We start from the raw sequence: 15,609 nt of genomic DNA, 5'->3' as shown, positions 1-15,609 counted from the left end.
GAATGTTATTAAATCCCGAACAATATAGCAAATTATTAATATTTCACTTTAAAGCGACGATCATTGAATGTATCGTTTAATCATGAAATTTAATTAATTATTGTACATTAATTGATGTTTGTGACTTCTATATTATTTATCGAATTTATATAAAATAACCGAGAGCTAATCATGGATAGGAAATAATACAGGCATAATTTGAAACCTGTAAGTAAAGTATGTAAGTTTTATATGAATATTTTTTCTAAATACAATTTTGCGTTCTAGAATTTAATTAGATTAATTTTTACATTTGTTGGAACTGCAATTCAAAATGATTTTCAGCACTCTTTTGTTATCGATAAGTGAATTGGATATAAGAGAAACAAATGTTAATTTTAGATATTTAAACTGATCATTTGTTTTCATATTGATTTGATAAATATTATTTTTCGTGATGAAGTGGAAAGTGATTTGGCCATGCAACTGCATAGTCCCTGGTTTAATTCCTGTCAAGGATTTTCTGAATTAGACAGCAATGATTTCAGGTTTTACTAGAAAATGTATATAAAATATGATTTTAAGTAATAATAGCATTTCGAGGTATTGCTGCAATATCAATATTAAAAAGAGCGTCCATGGATTGTTTTCAAATAGTGTTCAGAAATTTTTTTCGAATATTTTCGAATTATGAAAATCACTGGATTGTCTTCATTTAGAATTTGTAAAAATAAACATCCTTGAGTAGGCATTGTTCACAGCAGAATAGATATCATCCAAAAATTTAAAAAAAGTAATTATATGTTCGAAGAAAATAAATTGTAAAAATAATAAACTTAGAAGCATGCATCATTCAGAGAATATTAAAAATCGTCCATGGTTTTACTGATTGCTGTTCAATATACAAAAAAAAAGATATTTAGATTTTCTTATTATATAATATTTTTTTATAACTGACGTAAAATCTGGCGTAATGAATATTCTCTTTAACAATGTTCTATCTATATATGATATATTATTATTATAACTTCTGTAATTCTGATATTATTGACGCATTGTGGATCTAGATATATCTTCACTTGGAAATATACGTTTATCTATAAAATACTCATTGCGGATAATAAAAATTATTGTAGATAATAAGCATTTGCTTATTATCTACATTTAGGCAACAACATAACGAATTTTGTATAAAGAATCAGGTACAAAAACTAGTATAGAGTTATTTGCTAACCCTGAAAATTGGAAGAATTCAATCACTTGCATAGTTGATTAAGACATTTTATTAATATCGTACATTCAATATTTCATAAGTGTATTGCTTTGATTGAGCAATACCATCCCTTATTAAATATGCCCACTTTATTTAGTGGCAACCCCTAAACGAAAACATGAGCTCAACAACATAATTGGAATTCATATCGCGCCGAGCTCACTTGCATCAATAAACGACTGAATAAGTAATTTAGTAATAAGCAATATTAATATTAGAAACTAGAATATATAAGTTTTGTTGAGAAATAATTCATATTGATACAAATATGAATGACCAATACCTATGTAACTAGATAACACTTATGCCTAGTTCGTAAAACTATTTTAAATTTGAAGTCTGTAAAATCCATTTTGCAAATTCCGGCGCAATATTCGATTTTAAAATTCATTTTAAAAGTACTCACTTGATTAATTACTGGTACCACCTGATTTGGGATAAATGAGAAATTTTCTCCATCGCCCGTCATTTAATCCTTATTCATACATCACTAGTCACTGTCAAAGGCGATGCTCTACTTGTGAGAAGAGAATTCAGTCCAATGGCATTTTCTTTAATTATCATGCACTAGACAGGGCTCAAGCCTCCTCCGATTTCAATATCAACCCCAAAATAATTGGGATTGAATGCAAGAAGGGATGCTGAGGTCAACGCGTACATAAAGGGTCCGATCTTCATTAGCCAGACCGACCGGAATATATTAAGTTCACCGGTTCTACAAAATCGAAGTTACTTCTACTTGTATTGAAGTCATTGGAATGACTTGTATTACACTGAGTTAAAATTTGAATTTTCTTCAATAAAATCTTATTTGATCAATTATTTTGAAGTAAAACTTCTTTAGGCGCGACTACGTTGTAAATCCGGACAAATGCAACGAAAGTGCGTTACGGCAGATAAGATGAGAGTCGAGTGCCAATGATTCGCCATTCGCTCTCGATGATATCATTTATATGCGTATGTGAATAGAGATCTGTCGTTGTATGCGTACCGATATCAACAAGGAAATCGGCATAGATGAAAATACATTTTAAAGTTACATCGTAGTACAAATCTTGATTTAATGAATAATGCCTGAATTAGAAGAATATTTTACCCTGGCCCCAGTAAATAATTATAATGAAAATTATAAAACAAACGCAGCATTAGCACCGTGTATGAAACATAAGTTTAATGAAATAATTTCCATATTATTTGTAGTTTCTATAATTCTTTGAAGTTATTGAAATGGAAAATATTTTTTAGGCAAAACAGATATTACAGCTGTTCAATGAATGGGATTATATCGCTAGCAAAAAAGTAAAAAAAATACCGTCAATCAATGAATGTATGTTAATTTTAATTACATGAAGTTTTTCAAACACAATTACATGATGAGTGAAGTTGCGAAAACAGTATTTGTTTAGGCGTTGTTTAACATAATCCACTGTGTAAACAAATATTATAGAATTTATTAATCAGCAATTACTTTATTTCTTTAATGGAGGTTCATTTCTAAATGCTAATTACAATGATAAACCGATCATGTCATTTGAAGTATGACTTTAATTACATTATTGTTTTTAAATATTACAAATTTTAATGCTATTATAAATGTATTATTTATAATGTATTATTATATAAATGTGTACGAGTATAATAATTGACACTAATAAATATGTGCATCACGAGTATTACCATATTACTAATAAACATTATTCAAAATTGTTATATGATGTATTTATTTTTGCTTAAATGCCATCTTGTACAGTAGCAAATAAGTTTTACTTCAATCGCGTGTGAACCTTACGCGCACTCTTTTTTATTGTTGACAATAGAGCTCTTAGTCTTAATAAACATACTTTGTATTTCAACAATAATTAGATAGCGATCATAAAAAGAAAAAATATTTATAAGCTATTGCGCTGATATTTAGAACTCTAATAGTGGTACTGGAGTTCTGTTTACATAACGAATTTAAAAAAAAAAAATTATTGGCCTCCGCTTTACAGCATTTTTTGCCACCTGCATTATTCATATTATTTTTCATCATATTCTATACAATTCTTACATATATATTTCTTATACATTCATCATATATACACTATCTCTTCTTGTATCCTAATCTTCCATTCAATTTTCTTCAATTCTATTCAATTTTTATTTTTCTTCCTGTTTCTCAATATATTTTTCTCATCTTCTAAACAAAACTTCCTTTTTTCTTCTTACTTCTTACACAATTTTTTCTTGTATTCTGCAAATTAACAATTCTTAAACTACTTTAATATTTTATATTTTTAATTCTGGTATTGCTAAAGATTCGAACAAAATTTCTCCAGCATGTGAGTCGAGAACGCTACTGAGTGAGCTATTCCCGCCACTACATAAGGAATATTCAAAATATAAGTGTTTTATATTACAGCCAACCCACGTTATATTATATTTTACGAGTATAATTTACCATATCTATTTTTCACAGACTATTCAATTATATTCACCGAAATAGAAAACACTACTGGACACGAGTTCATCTTGTTGTTCGTGTGACATCTAACTATCAATCTTCAGTGACGCTATTACTTTAATAATTTTTATCACACCATAAAGGGCATTATAAATCGTTTTGTCTGCCCTAGCTATTCGGTACCTTTTCATTGCTTTCCGAGTTTTTCTCATTTTGTAGCATTCATTTCATTGTTCCTGTGATTATTCGAAACCATTCATCAATCAATGGCAGAGGATTGCGAACCGAACGCCGGGCGACGTGGCGATGAATGGCTGTTGAGGACTGTTTTATAAATCAAATGATATGATGGAGTAGAAATGAACGAAATATTTAGACTAGAGTTTTACTACTGTATATATATACAAAAATACTATATTTTTTGTATAATTCTGGTGTAGGGCAAGGCGACGTACAAAGCTCCAATTTGACTTCTAGTAATTATCCCGCTAAACTAAATCTACCACATCATAGCAAATAAAGCATATTAAGGAAAATAACTTTCGAAATACGTTTAGTAAAATTCTTATTCAATTCCTGATTATAGGAATGTTTTATTACTATTTATCTAAAATTTATCATCAGTCCCTTTCTACCCTTTTCGCCAGCTAGACGCTGTAAAAAAGCAATGTCGTTTTTTATATTTTAAAGGGATTATACAAAGTGATAACTATATCATTTGACCAACGCGAAATACAAATTTCATGAACATTTTTATTACAAAGATCACACTGTATATAACCTTGATCTAGTATTCAATCAGAAATGTTTATCAGCAGAGCTAGAATAACTATTAATTTATTACCTGGATATAAAGAAAAATAACTTTCAAAATACGTTTAGTAAAACTCTCATTTAATTCGTAATTATAGAAATATTTGTTTACGATTTTTCTAAAGTTCATAATCAGTCTCTTTTTACCATCTAGGAAAAATGAGACAGCCATGGGGGAAAAGTTTTGTATTTTAAAGGAATTTTACAAAAAAAGAGATTTACATTATTTAATCAACGCGAAATACATTTGCTCATTTCTTGAGCACATTTTTTTAAAGGTCACAACTGTACAAAACCGTGATTTGGTATTTCATCAGAAATATTCATCATTAGATTTGGAATAACTATTAACTCAATTTATATATATAATTTCTTATAAAATTACTTTTATTTACTAATTTTCTTGTAGTTTACACCTTTACCATGGTAAAGGTTTAGTTTATCCTTTTACCCTGCCTCTACATCTATGTTCTTATAGAGGTTATATGAAAAACTATTTAATATTACTAAAAAATAACAAAGGTATTGAACAAACGTATACTTAAAAATTATATACATTTATTATAAACTAAATAAAAGATCTCAAAACTAAAAAAATAATGTTTTTGTAAACAATGATACATAGTCGTTTATCTCGTGATAGTGATGTCGTCTGATTTAAGGCGATGGCTGCTTATACATCTTTTGCCCTCTACTTTGAAATTTTATCGTTATAAATTACCATACTTCGCTTATTTTTGAAATAATGGTGATACACGTTTTTATTCACTGACAGTATGCTTTAATCTAAATTTATATGTTGACGCCATATTACATTTAATAGTTTTTTTATATATTATTTTCATATCTGTCAGTGGTGGCTGGTATGAGAAATTATGAAACAATTTTCATATTTTGTATATACATATCATTTGTTCATTTCATTATACATTAATATAATATGTATTATAATTAAAATATCTTTAAATATCTTTTCAATCTTTTTCATTTTTAATTTCTGTATAATATTTTTGTATTTTCCTTTTGAAGTTATTGTCATCACTAGTTATCTTAATATCGATTGTCAGTTCATTATATATTTTACTTGCGCTCCAAATGACATTTTCTCTCAAATTCTTCTTTCTATTATGTTCAATGTGAAAATTTTCGTGTTGTCTAGTGTGGCGTTCATGTATATCTAGAATTATGTCTATTGTTGCACTTGTTTCAAATTAAGAGCAAATAACAAAAGTGAAAAAAATCATTTTTGATAAAATCCTAAATCTCATAATAATATTTTTCAAATTATTTATGTATTGGCACAAAAAGTAACCCTGCATTTTTTGCATTTTTATGGAGTTACAATCTATCTGTTTTATGAAGACATTTATTAAGCTTCTACAAATGTGTTATCTGCTGCAAACCGCTAGAATAGAAAAAAATTCAATGGTTGCACTTTCTAGATGAGATCATTTTTACATTCCTAATTTTTTTACTTTTAAATTGCAGTTTTTTTCAGCAATACCTGGAATTTTTGTTTAGACGTATTTATAAGTGATGATGAACATCACTTCTTGATATCAGGTTAAAGGCATCGTAGGTTTTGTTTTCGGAAGGTCAGAAATGCAATTACTGCTACAACCCTGCACTTGTTCCGAATTTATACAGTTGCAATCTGCTTGTTTAATAAATTATTCCAAAATATCTGTCTAAGCAAGGCCACATGTTATTATCCAAATATCTGTAAGGCGTGTATTTGAGCGTGACTTTGTTTGGATGTACTTAACGCTGCGACGGGTGAGTCATCTCGCTGCGATGACAGCTAACATTCGTTAACGGAGTATTCATGGATTTTCGTCAAAACCCTCGTAGAATTGTCACTACCGAAAATTGTATGACCAGGGATAATAACCGATAGGAACTATGACGGTGTAGTTAAAAAGGCAGCTGGTGAACTCTTTACTCAGCTTTTAAATCGGCATTCTAAATCTTCAATCAAAATTAATGCATCATCAGGCAAAAATACCTAACAATTTGTAGTTGTAAAATACCTAATTGATTTTGAATTACCACTATAAGTATATACTTTTTATAACATTTTTAGCACCATAACAGGCGGTTTCTAAATGTTCTATACTTTTACAGTTTACTGCAAAAGTTTTATACTTTTACAGTTTATTGCAATTTTCTTTTATCATTTTCATCTGCACATATCTTCTGCATCTTTCTTCTGCACTTTTCTTCTGCACTTTTCTTCTGCATCTTTATGTTGCACTTCTCTGCTGCATCTATCTGTTGCACTTTTCCGCTGCATATATCTGTTGCACTTTTCCGCTGCATCTATCTGTTGCACTTTTCCGCTGCATCTATTTATTTCACTTTTCCGCTGCATCTATCTGTTTAACTTTTCCGCTGCATCTATCTGTTTCACTTTTCCGCTCCATCTATCTATTTCACTTTTTCGCTGCATCTATCTGTTTCACTTTATCTGTTTCACTTTTCCGCTGCATCTATTTATTTCACTTTTCCGCTGCATCTATCTGTTTCACTTTTCCGCTGCATCTATCTGTTTCACTTTTCCGCTGCATCTATCTGTTTCACTTTTCCGCTGCATCTATCTGTTTCACATTTTTGCTGCATCTTGATGTTGCACTTTTCCGCTGCATATATCTGTTGCACTTTTCCGCTGCATCTATCTGCTGCACTTTTTCGCTGCATCTATTTGTTGCACTTTTTCGCTGCATCTATCTGTTTCACTTTTCCGCTGCATCTTTCTGTTTCACTTTTCCGCTGCATCTATCTGTTTCACTTTTACGTTGCATCTATCTGTTTCACTTTTCCGCTGCATCTATCTGTTTCACTTTTCCGCTGCATCTATCTGTTTCACTTTTCCGCTGCATCTATCTGTTTCACTTTTCCGCTGAATCTATCTGTTTCACTTTTCCGCTGCATCTATCTGTTTCATTTTTCTGCTGCATCTATCTGTTTCACTTATTTTCTGCATCTTGCTGTTGCACTTTCCTTCTGTACTTAAAATTTTTGCACTTTTCGATAGTTTATGACACATTTTTCTACATATATACTCATACACTAACTATTATTACCATATTGACGATTTGGAACTCACTTATTTAGCATACGTTTTGTCACAAAACGTGAAACACAATGAAATTTGTGAAAAAACTATCGAAATTAATCGGTTTAGATATTTTGTAAGTATCGTATAAAAGGTGATAGAAATCAGGACACATAACTTTTGTGTTTTTCTATCATCTTCTGAATTTTATTGTCCACTCTTTTGATTCACAAAATGGTTATTACTTGATATCATAATATATTTTGATAATTTTTAAGAAAACTTATCTCTACTAATACACGTTATGCAAAAAACGTTATTCAGTTTCGGTTTATATAATAGAAAATGGTCTGAAATTTTTAACTTCCCGTAGGGTAAGTTATTGTAATGGGCCGAAAATCGGAATTGAAAATTTTTACATTTCTCGACGTTTTGAAGGTTTCTGAACGTTTTGGCATACCTCAGAAAAAATGGATGTGTGTGTGTGTGTGTGTGTGAGTGTGTGTATGTATGTATGGATACAAATTTTCGCCCACGTTTTCGGGCGTACGGATTAACCGATTTGAATGGTTCAAAAAACATCCGATTCCTATTGATAGGGAAAAGAGCTGATTAGTTTTTGGCAAAGGCAGGTCCAGATACGGAGCAAAGAGTGCAGAAAATAGAAATCGTATTTTTGAGAGAACGGAGTATCCGATTTGAATGATCTAAAAAACATTCAATTAGTAATGATTGGGAGAAGTGTTTATTAGTTTTTGGCAAAGGCAGGCCCAGCCATTTTGAAGATACGGAGCTAAATATGTAAAAAATGGCAATTTTTGAGAGAACTAAGCGTTCGATTTAAATGATTCAAAGAACGTTCTGCTTGTCTTAACAAAATAATTGATTTTGAAAAAAAAATTGTTCAATTTTTTTTTTTTTAGTTTTTTTTTTTTTTTTTAGTTTTTTTTTTTAGTTTTTTGTATATCGAAAATATTTCAGATTTTATTTTTAATTCTGACTACAGTACTAATATACTTTACAAATAATTTCAACTCTGCAATTCAGTTTATATAATTCTTATAAGTATTACACAATGTTACAATATTTATAATAATCTATTTGAAAACATTCAGTATTCCACGAACATTTCGTTACGGTACGGGTAGTTCCAGCAATTTGCCTTAAGGCACAATGCCATAATTGCCTCAAGACAGAATTCCACTTACAGCTAGTTACATTTTTTTTTGCTACTTTCAGAAAATTGAACTATTGAATGAACAATGACTTTCAGTACATTACTTTTAATAAATCATTTTTTTGATATTCATTTAAAAATATATTTATTTGCCCTATTATTGATCGGCCCTCTCTAGTTCTAAAAATGTATTGCAATATTTCGATCAACTATCTATTTATGGTCCTAGCGGGTGGAACTTTCTGTTTATTGTTCATTTCTGTTAATGGTTATTACTTCTGATATTTCGGTTAGAACGGAAAAGGGTTGTTATATTAATTTACGGTCGATTCACGCACATGGTGGAATCTATACAAAAGATTCAATACCGGTTTATTAAATAATATATATTTACTGGAATTTAACAGGGAAAGGGCCTAGACATAATTCTGGTGTATTTAATAATAATAATTGTAGTGTCACAAATATAACTTTGAAACTTCTTATATTTACTACGGTTACCCTGTGCAAAAGTAATAACAAAAAATACTGACCAGTTATGATCAAAAGGTCAATAATAACTTATTGTACTTAATTTGTTCATCAGGGGTCATTTACATCTAATAATTGGCAGACCACTTCTCAGTTCTGCCATACAGGTGCTCAAGTGTTGTTCTTATTAGTAAATATTTTCAGTTTTGCCCTGTCACTGCCCTGCAGTCATCTTATTGTTCGTAATAACCAACAGCATCAGTATTCCAAAGTCGTGTCCTTAGTAAATTTTCCTTTATTCCAACATTTCACATACCTTCCGCATGTGCGATCATACATTTGAGTACTCTAGCCTCAGGCATTTAGAGAGAGCGCCGATCAAATATTCTCTTAATTAGTATAACTAGGAAATGTACTAATTGGAAGCTTTAACGGGAAACAGCACGAAAAACGTGTATTAATTAATAGTAATAAAATTCTTCCAAGTAATTATATTGGAGAAAATTTCTCTATATATTGCAAGTATTTAACTCACAAAATAGATAATTTTAATAAATAACTGATAAATTTGAGATTGAATTGATGAAAAATTTAGAGTGGATTTTAATTAAAGTAGGAATTCTAATGCTGTACTAAAATTTGATTTCCGGTATTCGATATTTGAAATTTCAAATACCGGGATACGGGTAATAACGCCAATGAAAAATCTACTTGTTCATTTTTTTCTTACCTCTGAATTAGTACATATTATTTATTTTATTTCATATAGAGTAGGATAGATAGATAGTGTGGGTTAAAAATTGGTACCACCATTTGCACCAAAAGATGAACACCATATCTACAACTCTATATTCTACTTTTAAGTACAACGTGTTTCCGATCACCTGCAAATAGGTTTGACGTCAATAGAAAAAACGTGCGAGTAGAAATATATCTTCTTATGTTACATTTTACATATAAATAGACCTAGAAGTCTGATGTCAAGCAGTAGTGACATCATTTTTTACTTAGAAATATAGATAGCAATATGTTTTCAAGTAAAATAGCCCTTACCCGGTATTGCTGCATCAATAGAAGATCACCATTTTTGTAGAAATTTTAATAATAATTTGATTGCAAAGGCATAGGGCAACTTTCGTGATATCAACTTTAATAAAGGCACTTCGTTCAAGAATTTAGCACAATAGGTCATAGGACTCATATAGTTCTGATCGCTGTCAAACTTAATCCAAAAAAGAAAAGGATGGTTTGTCTTTTTTTATATTGTTGCATTTACATTGCCTATTATTGAAACTAAATTGATCAGATACTGTCGTATTTTTGAGTTGAGACAAAGAGCTTTTATTCTCTCTACCAGCCGCGCCTCTAATACCTTATGGTACCTCGGTCATGGTTTTCAAGGAAATCGACCGGTTTGGGTACTTGTTTTTTTCGCCAACGCTTTCTTAATTTATTTTATGTTGGGCAATTACGATGTTAATTACGCCGATTTCATTTGCTGACCCTCTACTAATTAAAACTCATTGTGAGGCGCACTATTAATCCTTATATTACGGCACACCTTGTGCGCTCGCTAATGGGTTTTTATCTCAAAAACTTAATTTTAAATTTACTATGTGGCAGACCCGGTATGTTTTCCTGAAATATAAATGCGTAGAATATTAAAGCGGAGAATTCTTTAATTCTTCTTTTAACAAAGTTATTAAATTGGTTTGCATCAACAAAAACTATCGCCTAATTCTTGACAATTGCAATCGCGCATCAAAAATTAGATAGTTGAAAATGATTATATACTTAAAAATACATTTTGTATTATTCGTATTTATTGTAATACAGAATATTAATTAGTTCATTACAAATACTATAAAATTTCAATATATTTTGTATACATAATTATATAATTCTTAAATTTATGTTAACATAAGTTTGTCAATATCTACCAAGTCTCAATATTGTTTTCAAGTAAGTTTCAGGCCGGATGGTTTTAATTGTAATTCTCTCGATAAACATAGAAAACCTTTTCTGTTTTGGTAAGTCACTTTAGAACAATTCCAAGTTTGAAACAAAGAAGCGTTTATAGGCTTTGAAAAAGTTTGCTAGAGCCTTTTGCCGTTAAATTAAAAAACACCAAATAATTTTACTTTATATTTCCATTCTATAACAAATTTCTAGTTCTTATCAATAGGTTTTATTCTATATACAAATAACAATAGTTATAAAAAAATCATGAATCAAGTTTAAATTAGTGGTGTATAACATTGTGCTTCAAGGTAAATTGCTGGAACTTTCTATACCGTAATAAAATATCCAAATAATTTTTTGTTTAGCCAAGATCAATAGTTTCATCGATACAAGCAAAAGGTTCTTTGAATCATTCAAATTTTTATTTTTTACACTCCTTGCTTCGTATCTCCGTAACGGCTGATCCTGTCTTTGTCAAAAACTAATCAGCACGTCTCCCCGTCAATAGGAATCGATTGTTTTTTGAATATATCAAATCGGTTGATCCGTGGGCCCAGTATCATGGCCGATAAATTGTATCAATTTTCTGAGATATGCCAAAGTTTTCAAAAACCTCTGAAACGTGAAGATACGCAAAAAATATTCGATTTTTTTACGATTACAATAACTTGCAGAAAGTTAATAACTATATGTTATTTTAAAGTAAAATTGTTTTATTAGGCTTTGGTCTTGTGAAGCTTAATATCAAGCAATTGTTATACAAGTTTACACTTGACAATATAGATCTAAATATGATTAAATGAAACAATTAACATTTAGAAATATACAATTACTATAATACACCAAGAGAATGCAAGTACTGGGATGCCTTCGGGCAAAGTTATCTGTATCTGTATATTTACAATAAATCACTGAATTTTGATTTGGTTTCATATTCTACATTTTATCAACCAAATTGGCCGTCAACCATCTGTCTATTATTGGCAGACTAAACATTGACTTCTCTTCGACATTTTCGTGAAGTAGGCAAAGTAATGCGGGATGGTTAGACGGTCTGCAGGGTTCGGGAAAAGTCGCTTATCGTAATCTTGAAAACTTTTGTAGACTCTAACAATAAATGACACCCCTCGAACGCAGCTCAAAAACCCTTAAGCAGAACTTTTGGCATCATCGGCATCGATATTGCCGTCCGAGCTAAGAAATGGAAATAAATGGTCGATGAGAAACTCTTAAAGAAAAAGATTTTGGAGATTTTGAGATGTGACGGTAAAGGTCGTTGTGTTCACAATGATAAGGGACTCAGAATTGAAATACTGAATAATTTATATAAGTCTATGTAATGATTTCGGATGGGTTTTTATCATTCAGATTTTCTAGACGGTTCGAATTTATTGTAGCAAAAAGTAAGAGTTAGTCCAATAGATTCGTAGAATTTTTTACTAGTTCACTCGACCTTTGGTCCGAGGAAACGTCATTTTAAAAGTAACCATTATTACTTATTTATAACTAACAAGACTATTTTTTACAAGTATCAAGAAAAAAAGTGCGCGTAAGGTTCACACACGATTGAAGTAAAACTTATTTGCTACTGTACAAGATGGGATTTAAGTAAAAATAAATACATCACATAACAATTTTGAATAATGTTTATTAGGAATGTGGTTACACACGTGATGCACAAATTTATTAGTGTCAACCATTATATACATTTATATAATGATAAATTATAAATTATATGTTTATAATAGCATTAAAAATATGTATGGTATTTAAAAACAATAATGAAATTAAAGTCATACCTCAAATATGACATGATCGGTTTGTCATTGTAATTGGCATTTAGAAATGAACCTTCATTAGAGAAATAAAATATTTTCTGATTAATAAATTCTATAATATTTGTGTACACAGTGGATTATGTTAAACCACGCTTAAACAAATATTGTTTTCGCAGCTTCACTCATCATGTAATTGTGTTTGAAGAACTTCATGTAATTAAAATTAACATATATTCATTGACAGCTTGTCTTTTTTACTTTATTGCGATATAACCTCATTCTTTGAACAGGTGTAATATTTATGCCTAAAATATTTTCCATTTTAATAACTTCAAATATTTATAGAAACTACGAATAATATAGAAATAATTTCTAAGACACATGGTAAAATATTAAGGAACAGGGTAAAATATTCTTCTGATTCAGGCATTTTTCATTAAATCAAGTTTTGTACTGCGATGTAACTTTATAATGTTTATTTATTTATGCCGATTTCCTTGTTGATATCGGTACGCATACAACGTTGAAGCCGGTACGCATACACCATTGAAGCCGGTACGAAACAACGACAGATCTCTATTCACATACACGACGACTAATTACAATCGACCCGTATAGAAATGATATCATCAAAAAAGCGAATAAAGAATCATTGGCACTCGACTCTTATCTTATCTGCCGTAACGCACTTCCATTGCATTTGTACGGATTTACACCCTAGTCGCGCCTAAAGAAGTTTTACGTCAATAACTTTCACAGCTACAAATACAATTACAATTACATTACAGTTACATTATTGTTACATTGCAGTATCAATTACGTTACAATTGCAGTTGCACTTTAATTACATTTCGGTTACATTACAGGTACATTACGTTATGTTACAGTTATACGTTATGTTACAGTTATATTACAATTGCATTACTATGCTATGTTAAACAATGTTTTGCTATGTTAAAAATTTATTGCAACTGCTCTTACCAAAAATTAATTCAAAATTAAGTTTTCTCTAAAAGAATATACAGGTGACAAAAAATCCACAAAACCTTAGAAATAAGGTATGTATAAAAATTTAATTTCTGCAAATGTATTTTTGAATTTTCTAGTATATATTCTATTTGCAAATTGTAATAGACAAATCAATCATAAAATTGTCAATAAACTATATTTATCTACACGTATATTGCCCACATTATTTACGTTACGTTACGAAATGTCTATAAACAAAGTTATGGCACTGTCAATTACATGTAAATAATTTATTTGAAAAATTATTATCAATTGATTTATGCGGTTTATTAATAGAAACATTAATCAATGTAAGCCGCAATTGGCGAAAGAGATTATGAACTTTCAATGGCCTATTTGCGTTGTATGTAAACTTAAATGTATAATATTCTATGCTTGACTTAGTTTTGTAGCATAAATATTTGTGAGCATGATTTTGATTAAGAAGCGTTTTATTAAGAACTGTATATTTTTGATAATGATAATAAATTTTGTGTCGAGCTAAAAATAGATGTTGATATTATTAATTTTATTTTAAATCCGCGCGTGCACCTACTTTCTAATAATTATATACTACATAAAAATGTAAAAATACTTTCATTGAGGCTCTTACAATTAGAGTTCAAAACTTTTTTATTATTTATTATCAATTTATTGAATATTTATTAACTTCCCGTAGGGTAGGTTATTGTATCCTTTAACTGATAATTGAATCTGAGAAATTAACTTTAAGATGCAATTTTTTTAAAATATTGTAGACTTGTGATTATATTTGTTTGAATTATATATAACTATTCCTGGCTATTTAGAGCAGCTAATTTCAAGAATATAAATAAGGTATATTAAACATTTCAATACCAAATATTCTACATGGAAATGAATTATCCATACATAATGTTACAATTAATAAAAACGACTAAAACTAGAAAAAAAAATAATAATTAACTAAAATCATACAGGTTTTAGTCTTGCAATCACAAGACTACGGGTTCTATTTTCACAAAAACTTTATAAATTTTTACTTGAAAATATAGCTTATAAATATGATTTCAATTAAAAATAGAGGCATTTTTGCATGCCTGTATAAATCACTATCAAAAATATTTTTGAAGTATTTTGCAATAATCTCATTACAAAAAGAATGGGCACCCATTGGGATGCTTTCCAATAATCCCCGATAAAGAATTAAATCACAATAATAGCTCTGATTTCTCTACATTAACAATTTGAACTTGCTAATCTATGATATAATATATCATGATATCATGTAATGAAGAATGGTGGTAATTTCACACTAATTTGAACACGACATATAAATTACAAACCCAAAATAAAATGTAGTGTACCTACTCCTTCTAGAGATTTCATAATTATTCTAGTGTATTCTTCTATTCACATTTATTATTTATGTGATGTTAGAGTATTAATTACGAAGTTTGCAATTAAAATTGTTTTCCTACAAATTTCTTTTTCCTTTCTAATATATAAATGTAAGGTTTCTATAAATATATTTTATAATATTTATATAAAGCTTTACAATCATTCATTCCCCATCGTTTATAAATCCATTTGTTTGCGGTTTGACACAGGCGCGTTATTTGCTCACTTTGAATTTTAATGCCTTCAGGCCCAACAAATTTTATCCCTATG

The sequence above is a fragment of the Ctenocephalides felis genome, unplaced genomic scaffold (genome assembly GCF_003426905.1).
Source record: "Ctenocephalides felis isolate EL2017-DRISC unplaced genomic scaffold, ASM342690v1 CF-g0.4_SCAFFOLD_03572, whole genome shotgun sequence".
Taxonomy (NCBI): domain Eukaryota; kingdom Metazoa; phylum Arthropoda; class Insecta; order Siphonaptera; family Pulicidae; genus Ctenocephalides; species Ctenocephalides felis.
The sequence above is the reverse complement of the archived record's forward strand: the minus strand, read 5'-3'. Positions refer to the sequence as shown.